Genomic DNA, 21,034 nt, shown 5'->3' with positions numbered 1-21,034 from the left:
AAGGTACCTTTAATGATTCATTAGATCCTTTAAGTAAAAATAGGAACCATAATCTTGTCACTGATTAGAAACAAGAACCAACCATGGGAAACTATAGGAGGCATAAAAGCAACAAGAGAATTCTTTTTGAAGAATCATATCTTAAGAGTAATCTCATTCACATAATAGATATCCCCAGATCAGGCAGAAATCCTAGCAATAATTTAGTATGGAAACAGTGACGCTCAAAGCCCTGAAAGAATTTATGAAGGCAAATGAGGACTCTGGTCAGTCTTCCTGGCCAAAATATATATAGTTTCACAAAAAAGCTACATCCCTGCCATTTCTCAAACGTGATCTTATAAAATGACTTCTTATGATGTAAAGAAAATTGCAAAAATAGAATAAAATCTCCCTTTCTTCACCTTTGTACCCAGCAAGCCACAGGACTGAAATGAGGCTTACATCTATGATTCTAGGACCAATATAAAAAAAAACATTAGGTAGCAGGCCTTAAGGAGGATTAATGAGCATTGCTTTCCCCTGTTCCCAATTCCTCTCTATTCCTTTTTTTGACTTCATGAGCCATTTTGTTCCCATGGCAGAAGGATGGATTTATATAGATATAGGTACATACTTGGTCCATTGACTTAGTTGGGGGATTATAAATAGCAGTATTATGGGTAGGATTAAGAGTGAATGGAATGGGTGAAAATTCTCAATCTACTGACATTTTGAAATGTAGCTAAAAAACTAATACAGAAGATTTTAGGAGTTTGACAGTGAAGGGGAAGAAAAATACAATATAATAGTTTGAGGAATTGGCTGGATCACATGAAGGTGTTTGGAATTTACTAGTTCACAACTTTTTTATTTTTATTAAAACTTTCCTCTCTAAAGGTTTACCCTTGGTAATTTCATTTGCTTTCATGAGTTCAAGGATCATTTCTATACAAATGACTTCTAAATCTATTTCCAGGACTTTATTCCTACACTATCACCTGGCTTGTTTGCTATTTACTACTAAATGTTTTGTTGACATCTCAATATGTCCAAAACAAAACTGCTTATCTTCCCCTGTTAATCCTGACATCAACTTCCCACTTCTTGTTGGGAGAATCACCTCCTTTTCAGTGTGCCAAGTTAAAAACTCTGGAATCAATCCCTGACTCTTGCCTTCCTCTAACTCTCTCATCTGTTACTGAGCTGCCAGATAATATTTAACTGTACTTGTGCAAAATCTGGCTCCTTTTCACTCCACTCACATAGCCACAATCTTTAAGGATAAAAACTGTTATTTTTTTGGTCTTTTTATCCCATCACCAGCATAGTGTTGTTGTGGTGGTGGTGGTGGTTGTTTTTATATAGTGGGTGTGGAATAAAATGTTTACTGCCATTGAACACTAATACTTCACAAAATCCTAGAACATATTTCAACTTGAAGTCATCTCCACTTTTTCTCATTCCCCCCATTCTGATCATTTCCAAGTCTTGTTAATTCTACCTCCACAACAGATCACAGATAATAAATAACAGAATGGGGATTTAATGCAGTTTATATAACGCCATTTTATGTAGAGAATGAAGCTAATATAAAGGAAAGAAATGCTTTTATGGATTTTTTTTAGCAGACACCATCTTCTGTCTCATAACTGAATGATATATTGAGAGGATATTAGATCCTTCTGTGCTTATTGTTTGCTTGTAAGAAATATTTAAAGACTTTGCCCAAACAAGGTGCTTCACATCGGACACATTAAGATCATAGAAGAATAAATGATATATGTTACCATAGAGAGAACTTTATTGAATCATCTGCTGTTTATCAACATGAAGTAAGGCAAAAAAAAAAAAGGAAACAAACAATAAGCAAAGATGTCTATCAGTGTCATAAGGATTGTCATACAGCATTTCTAAGAGAAGGATTTTTTTGAATTAATGATAATGACAAGGTTTTATAGGTTGATTTATAGGTGACAGTGTGCTTATTTCTTTCAGCTCCAGCACACTTTAAGATCTCTTCAACGAGATACATAATCACTTAACAAAGATTGTCTTAGTCATCACTGAAAAAAAATAAAAATAAATGAAAAAAAGTAGATGAAGACTCACATTGTTCAGATTATGACATGTAGTTGGACAGACAGCCTGTTCAGCTACCAAAACAGTATCCTTGACAGGAAATCTCAATGGACAATCAACTTGGCTCAGAAGTTTTAAAGGCAGAGCCCAGTCTGGGTAGATCACAATTAGGAAAGCTTTAACAGTGTTTTCAAATGATCTTCAACTGTTTGTTGCTAGCCATTTTTAGGGCCAATATTCTCTATAAACCTGGAACACCACAATATCAAAAAAATAAAAATTTTAGGCAAGTCCAATGGAATCCAAATGGGAAGGTAATTGATGGGCTATGGTAGACTGTAGAACATTTCCAATGATGATTGTGCATGAGAAATGATATCAAAAGACATCACTACATATTTGTATGATCAGAAAAGCAGACAGGCAGGTCATATAATCAGAGAAAGAGATAACAGAAAAAAAATCCAACTGCTATATTGGTATCCAGAAAATAGTAAAGGAACCAGAACAGACCTCTAGTACAATGGAATGAATCCTCTACAAAGGATTTACCAAAAGACATGAACAAAAATTGCACAGGATAAGTGAGGGCATGGATTGGTCAGGAATTGCAATGATTAGAACACAGATGTATTAAAGTATAAGCTCATGAGCCTCACTACTGTCTATGATTTTCTCTCCATAGATGGCTATCAGAAACTGATTTAAGTATTTAGTTTAGATTTTTTAGGGATAGGGTTGCAGAACCAAAACTTAATTAATTATATTTGTGTCTCTAGTGATTCTGGATGAATAGGAAATTTAAAATATCAAGAGACTATTTTAAAATGGCAACACGAGAAAATGTTGTTTTCTCCTTTTATTTATCTGGAATACCATCTTAACTAGATCTTCCAGAATAGTCTCCTCTCAATTGCTGATGCTAATTTAGAGAGATGTTAATAAGGATATTCCAAACCATGAATAATATCTATTATATCTATAGCTATTATCATGACAGATGCATTCACCTTACAAAATAGGCATTTTCCTTTAAAATGTATAAAATTTGTATTTGTTGTAAATCAAATCACATTTTCTCAATGCATAAAAGTATAATTTCAGAGACTATCTTCATTTCTGTTCTACCTTGACTTGTAGACATAACTGATCATACATAAAAGTGAATCCCTGGTTCAACAGGCATTTATTTTCAAGATATTATATACATACCTACAATATGCATATATTTACATATATACATTTAAATATACATATATGTCCACATTGTATATGTATATATGGACCATCCTTCCCTGTTGGAGGGGATAAGAGAAGTGTCATGGCAACCCTGTCTTTTAACAAGAAAAGTGTCTCAACTAAGCTACCTGCTTAGACCAAGCATTGTCCCAATTTGCCTCAGGACAAGACTCTACATGCCTAGATTTAAAGTACTTAATAAAAAGTAATTCATTTTCTATGTATGACCAAGTCTGTTGAAATTAATCAGGCAGGAGTACTAGTGTATATGTATAGATAGAACTACAATTGAATATACACACGAGTATATGGATACCTATACATATAATCACATACACATGTATATAGAATATCTTGACTCATCCATGTTGAGATCAATAAAGGTGCTTTACCTTTGCTGACATGAATGTGGTATGTTCACCGGGAGACAAAAGCCTCAACAGTGAATCAAGAGTGTGAGACATCGCCCAGAGGTCTGCTATACTGATTTTTACTCTCACAAATAACGAGTATAGAGATGCATAAATTCAGGGAAATGAGAGAGAGAGAGAGAGAGAGAGAGAGAGAGAGAGAGAGAGAGAGAGAGAGAAGGAGACTTCTCCTTCTCTTTGACTAACTCAAATCAGAGTCACTAAAGCATATACTGGGATATCAGGCCATCAATAAGTCAATTCCTGCAGGTTCAATGATAAACTGAGACAGAGGAGAAGTTTAACCATCTTTTTCCCTTCACTATCACCTAAATTCCAAATCAGGCCACCATTTTGTAAAGCTCTGTAACCGGAAGAATATACACCATTTTGCGTTTTTGCTCTCTAAGGAAAAAGGTTGTCATGTCAAGTCTGTGGCTGGGCTATATAGAAAAATCATATCCTTTTAAAAACCACCTAGTGGCAGCAGGCAGAGAAGATATAGTATTTCCCCCCACACTATCAGCTAAGAATAATAAGACAAAATCTTTTACCACTCTATTATGACAGTACACACAATCTGAGCTGTAACACTGCAGACTTTCTTTGCATTCTTGTATATTTTTTAGCTAATTCATGTCACAAAGATGGATATTAAAAATGATAGAAGAAGTGAGAGTAAGAATGGAAGTGGTTGTTTTTTGTTTGTTTGTTTTGCCTAACGAGAGCTACAGAGCTTCATTTACCCTACTCCAGAGGAGGCAAATCAAAAATAGATATTCTTCTCAGGATTTCTGATTATTAAAATAAAGGGTGTTGAAATAAATATTCTTTTTTCCTTTAACTTACCATGTCCTAAGGAATAATAAAGTGTCTCAAGGTAATTCTCCAAGTCAGTAATCTCTTATAGATCATTCTACCTTGAGTCTACAATAATTAGGTTTTGTATATATATATATATTTTTTTTTCTACATGTCTATCATATGATCTGTCGGGCATTAAACTGATGGGCTGAATGATCATTATATAAGAAAATATAACTCCTGTTGCATGAAGAGTCCTTTAAGTACATTAAGGACACCCATTTAAAAGAGTCAGAGATAAATACAAATAGATTTTATGTTAGGTCACTGTACTCTTAAACAGGAGTCTTTTTTGATGTTAAGATGCTGCACAAGCTTTAACCAGAGACAGGTGTTTTCATTGTGATTAGGTTGTGATAATGTCCAAATGCTATACTTGAACTTTTAATATATGTATAGTGTCAAATGGAAACTAAAATCACACAAGACCAATTTTTAAAATTCTTACTTGGAGTCAAAGAGCTGTACTTTGATGGACAGAATGAATTTTGGTCACAGGAAAGCAAAAATAGGTTTGTTTTGAATTAATATATGGAGATATTCTTTATTAAAAAATGAGTGCTGACACTGAGCCCTATGGACTTCTTATTTTAAGCTTTTTATTTTTAAAACATATGCATGGATAATTTCTCAACATCGACCCTTGTAAAAACCCTGTGTTCCAAAATCCCCCCTTTCCCCCCACCCCCTTCCCCTAGATGGCAAATAATCCAATATATGTTAAACATGTTAAAATGTTAAATCTAATAGGTATATATATTTATGCAATTGTCTTGTGATGAAACATTTCTTACAGATTCACAATATACCTACCAGTTCCTATGAATATACACTTATTCCTATTTTATAAATTGTTAAAAAAATTATCCTGAATGGAAGACATCTGTCATAATGTAGTATCAAGTTGTTCTCTATATGGATTTTATATGGATTTTCTTCTTTACCTCTCATATTTGAAGGATTTAATCAAAAAGGCATATATCAAGTCAAAATCTGACAAACTACTGTTTGACTAGGCTGGTTGCCATTTTTAAGGAAAAGAATGAACTTTTCAAAGGAATGTTCTAAGTATATTTCCAAAGTCTTTTAAAATTTTTCATTAAAAATCACATTGTGCTTAATCACAATGTTCTGGCTTATAATCCTCCTTGACCTAAAGTACTTTTAAATAAAAAAGTTGAAATAATCTGCACTACTTAATTTATAATTAAAATGTAGCTATGTATTATTTGAAGAGTCTCACACAACAGAATAAAGGAAAAGAATGGGGTAGTCATAGCATTCATGCTAAGCTGTTATTTGCATACTTAAATGAAGCTTTTAATATCCTCTTGATGCAATTTTTTTTACATTAACTGGCCACTGTACTTAAGTCCAAGAACAGCACTTACAATACAGAATATGCTCCCATTTATGCCACATTCAATGGCGTTGTTAAAATAAGGTTACATACAATTTAAAGACTCAGAAGGGAGTTCGCAATATCTATTCACTTTCAAACATTAGTCATTTTCAAATTTGTTCTGAGGATTGAGTCACATCATTATGGAAGCTTAAACAGTTGCATTTTCGGTCCATTCCCAAAGTTCTTTCAATTACAATAAGGTTCATAAACAGTACCCGAATAGATCATTTGACTTTTGTCCTAATGACAGAATAATAAATGTTTTCATCACTGTCAAGATATGTAAATCACTCAAAAATTTACCCCTAGAGAATTGTGGGACTGAAATTAAAAGTCTTTTTTATTTTTATTTCCTTGAAAAATAATTTAACCCAATTTTGATCATTAAAAATGAAATCAACAGCAGACTCTTTAAACTAAAAATTACATGTTGCTCTTATGGAGCAAGCCTTTCTTTATCTTAGACCAAAAGATGATGAAAGTAAACATGGATATATAAACAGAAGCCTCTAGTCAGAACTTCAAGCACAATACACTTTCTACTCCAATATTTAGACCTGCTCCATCATTCCTTTCCCTTTATACCAGTAGATATTATATACCAGTAGGTATTTCCAAATGTATATCTTAACCATCTTTCCAAGTGTAAGCAACCGAGAAATCTTGCAGACTGAGAATTTATCCAATTTTGTGGCCCTTCAACTTGAACAATATGAAAGAAGTACTATTTATTTGTGAAATTTCAAGACTTGGAGCAAAGTCTCAATAAGGTCTTTAGATAGTGATCTAGGTGAATAATATATGTCATAATTATTACTTCAAAGAAGCATTATAACTTTTGAAAAACCTAAAAGATAGTTAAGAGGATAAATCTGCCCCAAATGGCAACTATAGGATATTCAAAGGCTTATGGGGCACAAAGAAACTGAGAAGAGGCTGCCCTCCCCTGGCTGTAACTCACACCCTCCTAACCCTTAAAGTCAGTATAGAAATGTTAACATTTTTTTCCTCCTTAATGTCCCTCATTGCAAGCAAAGGTAACAATTTTGCCTCCTATAAGACACCACCTCTTTTCTAATTTTCCGTAGTGTCAGATCCCTAGGATACAGGAAGAAAGTATGAGCCCAAGAGGGCAGTGAGCTCTACCTTTCAGTCACTGTCCTATTCCAGACACATTTACCTCCTCCTGGAGGCTTTTCCAGTGGCAGAAAAGACAAGATTGTCCTTCCTGTCAAAGGCACTGCTGGGGCCACCTACTCTTATAGCAGGAAAAGTGTCTCACAACTGAGGCTACCTGCCTAAAATGAAATATTATCACAGTCACTCTTGACAGGAGCCAAGATTCTACAATCCTATAACAAACAGTAAACCATAACGTGTGTTCATAAGCTTGAAAAATCTACAGTATCTCCACGTAAGAAAGTAATCCCAAAAAACTCAAAAGATCATGCATTTTCAACAAACTGACAACTCAGATCATCCCTGTTAATATTATAAAAGAAGCTTACCCCTAGAAACTACTGGACACACAATCTAATATACTACCTCCACAGCGCACGTACAGACACACTGAGCTTAGAGAGAAGAAAGTAGACACTCACCGAACCCGTCCAAAGAAGACCGAAGAGTCTGCTGCTGCTTCTCCACACTCCAAGTCTTCCTCCTTCTCTCCTTACCACTCACCCAGAGCCTTCGGAGCTGGAGAGGGGAGATGTGACACCTTCCCGGCTCCTAGTCAGCTGCCTGGAATGGCATTCAGCAGCAAGGTGGAATAAAGAGGAAAGAGAAAAGAGATGAGTGAGAATAGAGTAAAATTCTCCAGTCCCTTTCTGATGGTGTTTAGATAGACTGAGAAGTAAAAGTCAAGGAGGAAAAAAAAAAAACAGAAATAGGGAGTGGAAAGAGAACAGGAATAAGGGAGAGAAAAGAAAGTAAGAAGCTGGGAGAGAGGGAAAAGGATTCAAGAAATGGGGAGAGAGAAAACGCGCACCCTGAAGCTGAGATGGGGAGCCACCAGAGCTGTGGCCGCTGCTGCTGTCCAACTGCAGCCTAGTGCTGAAATGATTCTCACCAACACACCCCTCTGGTCCCCTCCCGCCTCCCGGCTCCCGGCTCATCCCCTTGTAGCGTAAAACCATCTCCATGGCAACGTGTCGTCACACAATTTAAGGTGGTCTGTGGCAGAGAATCACTGTGTAAAGAGGTGAAGGGGAGAGGTAGGGGTAGACGGTAGGCCCAAGGGTAACACTTCTCCTTGTGACCCTTGCCCAGATATCGATCTCCTTTCCCCCCCCCCGGCCAGGTTTCTCTTTTAGTTGTTAACTTTTTCTGGTGGTTAACGGCAGCATTTACTTACTTCACATCAGAACGACAACAAAACTATCCCATGCCTAAATATACCACTCACCCACCCCCATTCCCAAAATAACTTCTCCCCCTTACACCTCTTCATATAAAATATAAAAGTAAACTCAAGTTTACGGTTAGTCAATAGTTTTCCCCAAACCAAAATATACTTTTGGTGGTTGGGGGGTTTTGTTTGTTCTAAAATTAAATGAATAAACAAACGATAAAAGAAACAAATGCCACCCTTTTTCATGGGGACCCCAGGCTTCTCCTGAGTTGGTTGGCAAAGTTCAAATCTCAGTGTTCTCCTAGTAGGATCTACTGTCACCTTCCAAAAGTTAAATGGTCAAGCTGAGGGGAAAAATCCTTATAAAATAAATTAGTCTTGACTGCACCTTATATTTTTCAACCAATTGACTACAGGTAGAGCAAGGAAAGATAAGCTCCCCAGCACTTAAAAAAAGCAAGAAATGATTATTCCCTCAAGAAAATGAGGAAACTTGTCATTAAAAGGCTTGGAAGGTTTGGTAACCCAATGAATGGTATATTTAATCATTCCCATTTCTGCCCCCTTTGATTTAAAAAAAATCAACAACAAAGAAATCCCCTTTTTATCACTTGAACCCATAATGGGAACATACTTTTTCATTATTAGTGGCAATTTTAAAAAATACTGTCTTTGAAAGCCAGTAATCTTAATAGCTCATTAAGCAGAATTGACTGAATGAAATCCATACATTATCTTGATATTAAATACCTTCATTTTATTCTTGAACCTCCTTTATTTGCATGTAATTGTTCAACTAGAGGTAAATAAAATGAGAGGTAGTTTAATGTGCCCAGAGACCATGAAAAAAAAAAAGGCACACATGTTTAGGAAAAGGATTAAGGGGGAAAAGAAGAAATTAGATTTGGCGTCACAATAACTCTTTGTAATGGACAAACCTGAAAGAAAAGGTTATGTTGATATTTTAAGCTATATAAATTTTCACTAATCTCTACCTGAAATTTAGCATTTCCTTTATTTTGAAACATTCTGAGAAGGGTTCATAGGCTTCATGAGACTGAAAAAGGGCCCATGATACAAAAAAAGTTAAGAATCTCTAATCTAGTATAATTCTTGTTTTATGGATAAAGAAACTGAGACTAAGTTAGGTAAAGTGATTTGCCCCATATCATGCAAGTGATAGAAGTTCCTCTGACTAAATTCAGTATTTTTTACAATGTACCTAATTGGTTCTCCCTACTCCAAAATCATTTGACTAAGAGGATTTAAAGAAAATGATTATAAACTATTAAAACCTGGGAGATGATGGAGATGTACCTAAATGAGAAAAAAAAGTTACTAAGAGTAGTTTGGATATAAGTAAAAACTCCTTGACTATAACAACACTCCTTCAACACAATATGAATATAATAAGAAGTCTATAAAATAATATAGACTACACATTCTAACTATAAATTATAATGGGAAACCCCAATATGATAGAAGAGGAGAACTTTTCCCAAAATTCAGCTTATTACTTTTGTACCTGCAGATAACCAAAAATTTTTTTTAACTTCATTAATTAGTGGGAACCTCAGGTTTTCTTATCTGGAAAACTCAGATATTTAACCAGATGAAATCTGAGGTCTCTTACATCTCCCATAATTCTGTGAGCTTATGATTTGAAATCTGAAAGAATTCTGATGCTGGTATTCCTGGCAGAAATACAGGTCAAGATGATGTCAATTTTGTTTTCTTTTGTGTCTGAGTCGGGTGGTGAAAACAAGTTTGGTTCCAGTTTTTAACAGTACAGTGAATAGATTGTTGTTCCTATTCTTTAGAAAGAATATCTAAATCAGTAGGAATTAACAACTGAGATATGAACTTTAATCATTACAAGTATCAAGTTGCTAATTTTCTCAGGCAGCAAGTCATATACAGTTCTACAACTGAAACTGCAATATGAACTTTCTTACCTATTCCAACGATGTAGACCTTTGCAAAAAGCTATTCTATTATTCAGTGTAGTATCCAGAGGCTTAAAATCTATTTCTATCAAATAAAAAGTAAGCAACATATGGCACATAATATTTATTGCCTTTTTATTATAATCAGGTTTCCATTTCACCAGAAACATCAGTAATCACAAAGTGTCTCCCAAGAATAAAAATAACAATGGCATCACATAAAGATGCCTATATCTGTAATGAATCTGTAAATCTGATTTGAGTTTTTGTATAACTTGTGATTACTGGTTTCTACATTTTTTTCTTTGTGGAAACACTATATTTCACACTGACACAAAATGCTTTAGTAAAATTATCATGAGCTGTATTAACATGGTAGAAGCATTTTGGTTGTCACATAAAATTTCAGAAATGAAAACAGCAAGAATGTAGAGAAGGCAAAAGAAGGAAAGATGGGTGAAAGGTCATCCAAACAGAAAATGCTGAAAGTGAACATATGAACAATTCCATTATTTGGATAAGTCAAAATATATAGAGTTTAGTTAGAAACAAGTAGAAACAATAGTGATATTTTCATTTACTGCAAAGACACCAGTGAATCAATCAACAAATAACTGAACACAGGATTTAAAGTAGTTTGTCTGACACCAGATAAGTCATGAAAAACACAGGTTTCTAAAGGTAGTAGGATCAGTTAGGAAGTTATGGTAATATTCCACACAGGAAAACATAAACATTTTACCTAGGATGGTGATAGTGGAAGTATGAAACTTTAAAAATAATAATCAATAGAATTTGATGATTGATATGCTATGGGTTTTAAGGGGAAGGAAGAGAATGAAAATCAAGGATGATTCACTTTCTCAGTGTGGGCAAATCATTTAAACTCTCTAGGGGTTATTTTCTTATATTTAAAATGAAAAAAAAAAGAGTTGATCTTCAAAGTCCTTTCCAGATTGGAATTATATGATTCTATAATTCTGTGACTAAGACTTCAAGTTTGGGTGGTTAAGGGAATGATAATCCTATGGACAGGATGGAAGTCAGTATTTTAGAGTAGATGATGAATTTGCTTCAGATTCCCTTTATCTTCAAGCAATAGACATACAATGAAATGTTCAAATGACAATACTGTATAGGAATAGAATTTAGGAGAGAAGTTGGAACACAGAATGTAAAAAGAAAAGAACGGAGAGATAAAGATTAAACCTGGAGCAGCAAGCAAAAAATTATGAGGACAAAAAGAGCCAGAAAAAGAGATCAATTCAAATATAATTTCTGAGTCTTAATGTGAAATTAACCAGTTTGCAGCTGGGCTCTGCCCAAATTTGGACTAAAGTTTGGAGTTCAATTTAAAATCAATAGCCTTATTGTTGACGTCAGATGTAGAATAAACAATATTCAGATCAAATAAATGTTAACCTCCTAGTACCTTAAATATCTCACAGGTACTTTCTTTTTTATTATTATTATAGCTTTTTATTTACAAGGTATGCATAGGTAATTTTTTAGCATTGACAGTTGCAAATCCTTTTCTTCCAACTTTTCCCCTCCTTCCTCCCACCCCTTCCCCCAGACAGCAGGTTGACCAATACATGTTAAATATGTTAAAGTATAAGCTAAATACAATATATGTATACATGTCCAAACAGTTATTTTGCTATATAAAAAGAGTCAGATTATGAAATAGTGTACAATTAGCCTGTGAAGGAAATCAAAAATGCAGGCAGACAAAAATAGAGGGATTGGGAATTCTATGTAGTGGTTCATAGTCATCTCCCAGAGTTCTTTCCCTCACAGGTACTTTCTAATTGTTTTATTTATTATAGTTATCTCAAGTACAGCCAATAATAAATTTTTCTCAGTGCCTCAATGCTCCAGTTTGTTCTGAATGACTCCCTATTTCTCTGCACCTGAGATTGGCCTGTTTGTAAAAATACATATATACCTACTTCCTGATCCTTTAGAGTTCCTTTTCCCCCACAGGTCAGGGAGAAGAAATAAAGAGTTAAATATCTGGTACTGATAAATCACTGTTACTATGATAGAGGATCAAAATGAAATATAGCAATAAGCTTTAGAAATACTTACCTACTGAAGATATCAGCTTCAAGGTCTCTCCCAGTTGTAAAAACTAATGTACCTACAAAAATATCTCATTTGTTCTCAAGAGGTATCACTTAAACTAAGAAAAAGTGGTGTAGCTCATAGGTAAAGCATACAATTGCTTCCAGAAAGTAAATGGGAAGAAAAAAGTATCAAGCTCTATTTGCCAGTTATCTCAATTTGTGCAAATTTAAGTTACGTTGCGTTTAAAAAAAAAGTACACTCTAGAAGAAAGAAACAATATAGCTTAGTTCCCTGAAAACCATTCCCTAAAAACAAAAATTTCAAAAGTGTCCTAGATTGTAGCAATCCCAAATAAGTAGTAAGAACAATAGATAATTTTTCTGGCACAAGGTCACAAATATGACCTACAAGTAAATGACCAGGGCTATGGAAGAACAGGGGTAGGTCAGAATCATGGAACCAGAATTAGGAGCATAATAGGGTTACAGTACTATACCTCTGACCCTGAACCTCTGCAAAATCCCAAATAGGAGCCCCTGGACTTAGTCCCTTGTGAAAATATGACCAGCATTGTCTCTCAAAGCCAAAAAAGGGATCATTAAAAGAGTTATAAAGTTGTCCTTTTAACCCAGAAGAAGGGAATCAGGGCTAAGCAGACAAGTTTACAGAAACTTCCAGGCAGATGAAAAGGTCCAGAACTAGCAACTGCTTACCAGAGCTATACCCCAAGGCCAAGTCTGCAAATGTGTAGACCTTCACCCACATTAGGGTCTGTAGCTTCTTGGAAAGCCCAGAACAGCTGTGATCAGATCATGTCCTTGAACAAACCACATAAGAGTCCACTGGGACTCCCTGTTCTGTGCTGACTCTGTGATCCTTGAAAAATATAACTTTCAATATACCCAGAGAATATAGTGACAGGAAGCCAGATGAGACAGGACAGGCTCATGTAAGACCACAACTATTCTGCTAAAAGTGCATAGAGCCTAGCCCAAGTACAAATTCCAATCCAGGAAATAAAGCTTGAAGAATGAATAAACAAAAAAAAAATAAGTTAGTATGAGATCAGAGATGCCTCCAACCCAAAACCAAAAGAGGAAATAAATAAAAATATTTCCAAGCAGACTCAAATAAAGACATAGCTTTACCAAAAAGTCAGAATTCTTAGAATAAATGTAGAAAGAGTTTAAAAGAAAAAGAAATTACATTATAAATGAAATGAGAGCACTTGAGAAAATTTGAAAAGATTTGAGAGCTATGGAGGACAAAATTGGAAAGAGAATTAATAGCTTAGCAGAAGAGATATAAAGCCACAATGAACCAATGGTTAATGACTCCACAAGATAACAAAAATATTAAAACAAAGTCACAGACTGAAAAAAATGGAAGAAAATATAAGGTACCACCTATAAAATACAATTATCCTGGAAAAAAGAACAATGAGAGATTTTTTAAGGATACTGGACTACTTGGAAGCTTGGACCAAAAAAGGACTCGAGATAATCATATTTCAAGAAAGCAGGAAAGAAAATTGTTGAAGCATATTAAAAAAGAGACCAAGATGAAAACAGAATCCTTCTCTACTGCCTTCTGAAAAAAAAGTAAACTCCCAAGAATGTCACAACCAAAATTCAGGTGGTGCTAATCAAAAAAAAAATTTTTGCATCAGCTAGATAGGAAGAATACAAGTACTTCAGAAAAGCCAGTCAGGATCAAACAAGATTTAGCAGTTACTACTTTAAAATAGTAGAGAAAATGGAATATGACATATTACAAAAGGCAAAAGATATGTGTCTACAACCAAAAAATAACATCCAATAAAACTGTGTATAATCATACAGGAGAAAAAATGAACCATGTGACTTGGCAAAAATGCTAGTGATATGATATAGAATAGCCCAGATCCCTTACAAAAATTATACTGCCATTTAAAAATACATCAATCTAAAAAGGAATGAGAAGAATAACATATATCATTCTCCATTAAGCCTAGCGATTAACAGGAGACCTCTTAAAACTCTGCATAGACCCTAAGAGAAACAAGTTGGGGAAAAAAACAGCAGGAGATCTTTTTTAATAATAGCTTTTGTTTTTCAAAATACATGCAAAGTTAGTTTTCAAAATTCACTCTTGCAAAATTTAGTGTTCCATGTTTTTCTCCTTCCTTTCCCACTTTGCCCCTCTCCTAGACAGCAAGTAATTCAATATATGTTAAATGTGCAATTTGTCTAAAAAATATTTCCACATTTATCATGCCGCACAAGAAAAATCAGGTCAAAAAGGAAGAAACAAACAAAAAAAAATAAGCAAAACAACAACAAAGGCTAAAATACTATGTTGTAGTCCACACTCAGAACCCACAGCCTTCTCTCTAAATGCAGATGGCTCTCTTCATCACAAGTCTATTGGAATGGTCTGAATCACCTCCTTTTTGAAAAGAGCCATATCCATTACATTTGATCATCATATAATCTTGCTGCCATGTACAATGATCTCCTGGTTCTAATCACTTTATTCAGCATCAGTTCATATAACTTTCTCCAGGCCTCTCTGTAACTGTCCTGCTGATTGTTTCTTATAGAATAATATTCCATCACATTCATATACAGTAACTTACTCAGACATTCTCCAACTAATGGGTATCCACTCAGTTTTTTGCCACTACAAAAAAGGCCACCACAAACATTTTTGAACATGTGGGTCCCTTTTCCTCTTTTAAGATCACTTTGGGACACAGGCCCAGTAGAGACACTGCTGGATCAAAGGGTATGCACAGTTTGATAGCCCTTTGGGCAGTTTCCAATTGCTCTCCAGAATGGTTGGATCAGTTCAAAACTCCACCAACAAAAATTAGTATTTTCCCACATCCCCTCCAACATTTATCAGAATCTTTTCCTGTCATCTTAGCCAATATGAGGGATGTGTACTGTTACTTCAGAAGCTGTCTAAATTTGCATTTCTCTAATCAATAGTGATTTAGAAAATTTTTTCATGACTAGAAATAGCTTTAATTCCTTTATGTGAAAACTATCTTTTCATATCCTTTGACCATTTATGAATTGGAGAATGGTTTGTATTCTTATAAATTTGAGTCAATTCTCTCTATATATAGTAGAAATGAGGCCTTTATCAGAACCCTTGGATGTAAAATTTCCTCCCAGTTTTCTACTTCCCTTCTAATCTTGGCTGCATTGGTTTTGTTTGTACAAAAACTTTTAAATTTAATAAAATCAAAATAATCCATTTTGCATTTCATTATATTCTCTAGTTCTTCTTTGGCCATAAATTCCTTTCTTCTCCACAAATCTGAGAGGTAGACTATCTATCCCTTGTTATCCTAACTTACTTATAGTATCACCCTTGTTTAAATGATGAATCCATTTTGACCTTATTTTGGTATAGGCTATTAAGTGTTGATCAATACCTAGTTTCTACCATATTGTTTTCCAATTTTCCCAGCAATTTTTCTCATATAGTGTGTTCTTATCTCAGAAGCTGGAGTCATTGGATTTATCGAACCCTAGATTACTACAATCATTGACTATTGTGTCTTGTAAACCTAATGTATTCCATTGATCAATTATTCTGTTTCTTAGCCAGTACCAAATGGTTTTGATGACCACTGATTTAAAAATATAGTTTTAGGTTTGTTACAGCTAGGCCATCTTTGTTAGCATTTTTTCTCTAATTTCCTTGAAATTTTTGACCTTTTGTTCTTCAAAATGAATTTTGATATTATTTTTATTAGCTCTATAAAGTACTTTCTAGGAAGTTTGAGTGGCATGGTGGATAGAAGTTGTCATTTTTATTATATTAGCACAGCCTAACCATGAGCACTTGATATTCTTCCAATTGTTTAAATCTAACTTCGGGGTGAAGTGTTTTGTAATTGTGCTCACATAGTTCTTGGCTTTGTCTTAGCAGGTAGACCCTCAAATATTTTATATTACCTATAGTTATTTTAAATGGAATTTCTGTTCCTATCTCTTGTACTTTGTTGGTAACATAGAGAAATGCTGAAGATTTATGTGAATTTATTTTATGTCCTGCAACTTTGTTAAAGTTGTTAATTATTTCTAGTTGTTTTTTAGTTGATTCTCTAGGTTTCTCTTAAGTATACTACCACATTATCTGCAAAGAGTGCTAATTTTGTTTCCACATCACCTATTCTAATTTCTTTAATTTCTTTTACTTCTTTTATTGCTAAAGTTAACATTTCTAATACAATATTGAATAGTAATGGTGATAAGTGGGCAATCTTGTTTCACCCCTGATCTTACTGAGAATGCTTATAATATCTCCATTACATAAGATGTTTGCTGATGACTTTAGATAGATGGTATTGATTATCTTAAGGAAAACTGCATTTATTCCTATGCTCTCTAGTGTTTTTTAAATAGGAATGGGTGTTGAATTTTGTCAAATTATTTTTCTGCATCTATTAATATAATCATATGATTTGTTAGTTTGGTTATTGATATAGTCAATTATGCTAAGAGTTTTCCTGAAATTGAATTCGCCCTGCATTCCTGATATAAATCCTGCTTGGTCAGAGTATATTATCCTGGTGATAAATTGCTTGTAATCTCTTTGTTAATAGTTTATTTAAGATATTTGCATCAATCTTCAGTAGGGAAACTGGCCTATAATTTTATTTCTCTGTTTTGACCCTTCCTGGTTTAGGTATCAGTACCACATCTGTGGCATAAAAGGGATTTGTAGGGCTCCTTCTTCTCCTATTTTTAAGGATTGTATAGTATTGTAATTAATTGTTCTTTAAATGTTTGGTAGAATTCACTTGTAAATCCATCTGGCCCTGAAGATTTTTTCTTTGGGAGTACATTGATAGCTTTTTCATTTTCTTTTTCTAAAATGGGACTATATATGTAAGTTATTTCTTCCTCTTAATGTGACAATCTATATTTTTGTAAGTAATTCATTCATCTCATCTGCATTATCAGATTTATTGGCATATAGTTGAGCACAATAACTCCTAATTATTGCTCTAATTTCCTTTTCATTGGTGGAAAATTCACCCTTTTCATTTTCGATACTGGCAATTTGATTTTCTTCTTTTTTTCTAATCAAATTAACAAAGGTTTATCTATTTTGTTGTTTTCATAAAACTCTTATATTAGCTCAATAATTTTCATACTTTCAATTTTGTTAATCTCTCCTTTTATTTTCAGAATTTCTAATTTTGGAATTTAATTGGGGGTTAAAAATTTGTTCTTTTTCTAGCCTTTTTTGTTTGCCTGCCCAATTCATTGTTCTTCTCTTTTTCTACTATTTTCATATAAGTATCTAAGGATATAAAATTTCCCCAAAAAACTGCTTTGGTCACTTTTGGAATGTTGTCTCATTACTGTCATTCTCTTGGATGAAATTATTGATTGTTTCTATGGTTTGTTGTTTCACTCAAATAATGTAATGTAATTTTAGTCTCTTTCCCCCGATCCTTTATTACATGTTATTTTTATTGCATCATGATATGAAAAGGATGAATTTTTTGTATTTGATTTTAAGGTTTTTATTGCCCTAATATATGGTCAGTTTTTGTGTAGTTCCATGTACTGCCAAAAACAAAGTATATTCCTTTGTGTCCCCATTCAATTTTTCCAAAGGTTTATCATACTAACTTTTCTAAAATTCTCTTTACTTCCTTAACTTCTTTCTTGTTTATTTTTTGTGATTTGATTTATCTAGTTGAGGTTGAGATACCTCACTAGTATAGTTTTGCTGTTTATTTCTGCTTACCACCAGTGGCAGGAGAAAAGCATAAGTACAGACCAGTCTGAGCATCATCAAAACCTGTGGCAACAGGAAGCTAATATAAAGAACTTTTAAAAACAGGGAGTTTCAAGAGGTACAGGGTAGAGTTTCAGATTGTGGCCAATGTGGCACTAGTGGTCTGAGTGGGATATGTGCCTAGGCAAAAACCTACCTCAGATATCCCCAAAGACTATAGTTATAGGAACACGGTGAGAAATGGAGCTGGGGAGCTCCATGTAGGGGTACTGTAAAGAGTCTAGTGTGACTCTAGAAATCTATGCACAGAGACAGGTGAAAGGCCCTTAGTAATGGCCCAGCTGGAAGCATCTCTGAAGCCAGTAGCAAGAACCCATCAGCAATGCAGAAGAACTCTAAGCAGAACCTAATAAAGAAACAGCTGGATAGCACAATGGAGAGAAGACTGAGTCTGGGGTCAGGAAAACCTTAGTTCAAATCCTACCTGTAATCCCTAGGTAGGTCACAATCTCCATTGCCTCAATATCCTCATCTGTAAAATAATAGTAGCTACCTCCCAGGATTGTTGTGAGGAACATATGACATAATATTTGTAAAGTGTCTTGACACATAGTAGGTGTTATGTAAATGGTTATTCCCCTGTGCTCTTGTTCTTAAGGATCTCACAGTCTAATAGGGGAGACAACATGAAACCAACTATGTACAAACAAGCTATATACAGAAAAATTTGGAAATCTTCAGATACAAAGTACTGGAATTAAGGGGGCAGGCTTTCTGTAAAAGATTGGATTTTTGGCTGAGACTTAAAGGGAACCAAATAGAAATAAGTGGCAGGAAAAAGGAGGGACAGAATTCCTAGAATAAGGAACACAAGGTATAAATAAATATCTGGAGCTAGGATATGAAGGGACTTTTTTTTAAAGGCAAGCATCACTGGATTGAAGATCCAGTGTAAATGAGGAGTACAAAGTACAAGAAGATTGGAAAGGTGAAGGAGGAATATAATAAAGGCTTTTCAATGCCCAAACAGATTATTTTACTTTGATCCTGGAGATGATAGAGAGCTACTAGAATCTACTGAATAGAGGAGGGAAAATGGTCAGATTTGCACTTTAAAAAAGATCACTTTGGGAGCTGAGTGAAGAATAAACTGGATTGCAGTAGGGAGAATCCTGTGGCAGAAAGACCTAAAAAATAGGGTAGGATAGGTCAGTCCAGGCATGACACAATGAAGGTCTGAATGATAGTGTTGGCATTGTGAAAAGAGACAAGGGGAAATATTTGAGAAATATTTCAAAATTGACAAGAGAAGTGGAGGATAACACTTAGGTTGTAAGCCTGGGTGACTGAGAGGACAGTTTAGAAAAGCGTCTTTGGTGATAATATAGTAAATCATGTTAATTAAGTGGAAAAGAATTGCCTTGCCACAATAAGGGCCCAGTAGATTACATAAAATATATCTCTAGTATACCCAGGCTCATGTTCAGCATCATACATGTGAACAGAGAAAGAGATGGCACATGTAGGGAGTAATTCAGTGCTAAGGCTTGGCAGGGTAAGATCAGAATCAGGATAAGACTCAAGAAAGACAGGGTAGAGTTGCACTGAATCACCAAGAGATTAAGATGAGAAAATGAAGGGAATGTAACTATTGCAAAAATGATGGCCAGGAAAAGAACTGAGGGATCAAGGGATTGGAAATCAGAGTAAGGAAGAAGAACAGACTTTGGGGTTGCATGGCAAATGGAGAGGGTGAATGATAATAGATGGTGATCAGATTAGGGATTTCAGAGTCCATGCATATGGAAGTGGTACATGTGTGAGTGATGGCAAGACTATGACCAGCTCTATATGTATCTGAGATGAGATAGAGGACTGGGACACAGCAAACGCGCAAGCTGAGAAACTGGAAGAGGGTATTTGAGGGAGTATTGATACATATGTTGACCTTCCTTTGTATGAGGGCAAGAGTTGGGGAGGAGATAAAGATTTTGAACCAGGCATTGAGCTCACTGAGGAACAAAGACAGACTGTCCTGCGGGAAAAAGAGGATGTAGAAATACAATTGCCTTTAATTAGATTAAACAAAAATAATCATAGAGCAAAAATACTATCCAAAAAGAGGAAAGAGTCCAAAAATTTCTAATTCAGAAAAGAAATCACAGAAGCAAATGGAGGAAAATATATATCAAACTCTCATAAGTTTAAATGGAATGGATTAAATAATCCAATAAAATGAAAGAAAGCAATTGACTGGATAAGAAAGCAAAACCTCACAAGATGTTATTTATAAGAAATACATGTAAAAAGAAAAGAGATATAAAAAATAAAAATGAGAGACTGGAGGAAACTTATTTTTATCAGATAAACCCAAAAGAACAGGTGTTGCAATCATGCGATAAAGCAAAAACTAAAAATTATAAAATAAAGATAAACAAGAAATTATGCTCAAAGGAATCAGAGAAAACAAATGAATGTATAGGCTCCAGATGTCATAGCACCTAAATTCATAATTCAAAATTCAAATGAATTTTCAGTAAGAAGGTACAGAAAAGGGATTCTTATTTTGGATACTGAACTTTAAAAAATATTTTGAAGGTTGTTTTTCAGTATAACTGGTTTCCTTTTTGATCCTATGCATCTTATTTTATGAATTAAAAACTACTTTTTTCCTGAGGTGTTCAAAGGATAAACTAGACTGCCATGAGTCTGTGATACAAAACAGTTAAATACTTTTTACATAGTAGTACAATAATAAAAGGAGATTTGAATGTCTTCAGTTTGGGACATATCTAACATACAGATAAATAAAAAGGAAAATTTAGGATTGAACAAATTGCTGGAGAAATTTGGAAATGAGGTGAAAAGCTAAAAATACTCATGGCATCTTTTGACAGGTACAGCTAAAAAAAACATATTTCCAAGTACCATTTTTACC

General features: G+C 34.4%; 1 protein-coding gene across 5 annotated transcripts in view; it reads right to left on the bottom strand.

Moving 5' to 3' along the window:
* Window positions 1-21,034, bottom strand: part of TENT5D (terminal nucleotidyltransferase 5D) — a 75,179-nt gene that overhangs the window by 15,182 nt on the left and 38,963 nt on the right. For 4 of the 5 annotated variants that reach the window (XM_031945014.1, XM_031945015.1, XM_031945013.1 and 1 more), the window contains one exon: window positions 7,581-7,722. The gene's annotated coding sequence lies outside the window, so the exon portion shown is untranslated. Of the gene's footprint in view, window positions 1-7,580; window positions 7,723-12,369; window positions 12,993-21,034 lie in introns of those variants that run through there. The other variant, XM_031945016.1, reaches the window with a different exon arrangement.

Source organism: Sarcophilus harrisii, chromosome X (genome assembly GCF_902635505.1).
Source record: "Sarcophilus harrisii chromosome X, mSarHar1.11, whole genome shotgun sequence".
Lineage (NCBI taxonomy): Eukaryota > Metazoa > Chordata > Mammalia > Dasyuromorphia > Dasyuridae > Sarcophilus > Sarcophilus harrisii.
This window is presented reverse-complemented; position numbering and strand designations above follow the sequence as displayed.